The following is a 1,583-nucleotide window of genomic DNA, read 5'->3' as shown; positions in this document are numbered from 1 at the left end:
CTGCACTTCTTCAAAAATAGATCTATTGTTCTTTTGGCAGTCCATGGCACTTTTAGTATTCTCCTCCAACACCACAACTCATAGAGGCAGATAAATAGAGCCACGGTATTATAGAAACTAGCCCACACTTGATTTACAACATATATGTCACTGAAAATCACCAACTGCTCAGCAAGTGGTTCACTAAGGCACTTGGATTATTGTTGTTAAGTGCCTTCGAGTCGGTTCCGACCCATAGCGACCCTGTACAGGGTTTCCAAGGGTGTAAATCTTTACGGCAGTAGAAAGCCTGATCTTTCTCCCGCGGAGCAGCTGGTAGTTTCAAACCGCTGACCTTAAGGTTCGCAGCCCGATTCGTAACCACTACGCTACCAGAGCTCACTAAGGCACTTGGATATCTATATATATATATAATTAAAGAGGAAAGGGAATTCTACTGAATATAAGTCACATACATCAATTGCAGGTAGATTAAAACTTAAAGCCATTAATATTTCAGAACACAAAAAGAAAATGTTTTCATGGCCCCAGAGTAGGGACAGATTTTTTAAAAAATAGAAAATATTAACCATAAGAACAAGAATGATAAGTTCATTATATTTTAATTAAGATCTCCTGTTCACAAAAGACAAGTGTAAATATAGTCAACAGAACAATGGTATATTTTGGCCACACATTTAAACATCAATGAACTGCCATTTAAAATATACAATGAACCCATTAAATTAATAAACTCTTGCTGGTAGGTGCCCTCAATTGGTCTCAAAGTGACCTTATATATAACAGAAGGAAACACTATCCAACACTTTGTGATCTTCACAATATGTCCATTGATTTGGTCTTTGTTTTAATACATCTCATTGAAGGTTTCCCTCATTTCCCTGGCTGGTAGAATTAAACTGCCAACTTTTCAGTTAGCTCTCCCAGTGCTCATCCTACAGCGCCATACATCAAGACATTAGCATATGAAAATTCAACACACACTGCACTGAGTCAATAGCTTTATTTAATTCCATTTATTTAGTTCCACACACACACACACACACACATACACACGGATGCATGATTGATGGTAGATAGAAGTAAAAAAGAACCAAAACACCAAAATTACAAATTCTGAATGGAATCCAGGTCTTCTGGATTCCATTGCGGCTGGATACCTGCTTCCCCCTCAATGCAATTGTTCTGAGATAATCTTTAAACCTTACACCTCAAACCAAAACTTTTTTCCAGAAGTCTGCTATGAACCAAACAATTTCACCAAATTAGTAGAGTATATCTGCCTTGAGCATTGAGCTCTTTCAAGGATTAATCTTTAGTGATCAAACTGACAAGAGCATCTCAAAAGGCGAGAAGACAAGCTTAGGGGGAATGACTTCCTATCAACGGTGGTGGAATAATTTGGCAAAGGCAAGCTAAAACAGTTGCACAATGTGAAGAGTGTAAATAAAACCACCAAATTGTACAGCCAGAGTTGGCTTTAAAAAGTCCATGACACATAGATCAATGGAACAGAATCGAGAATCCAGAAATTAAAGCATCTACGTACAGCCAACTGATCTTCGACAAAACACCAAAATATG

The sequence above is a fragment of the Chrysochloris asiatica genome, unplaced genomic scaffold (assembly GCF_000296735.1).
Source record: "Chrysochloris asiatica unplaced genomic scaffold, ChrAsi1.0 scaffold00383, whole genome shotgun sequence".
NCBI classification, from domain to species: Eukaryota; Metazoa; Chordata; class Mammalia; order Afrosoricida; family Chrysochloridae; genus Chrysochloris; species Chrysochloris asiatica.
This window is presented reverse-complemented; position numbering follows the sequence as displayed.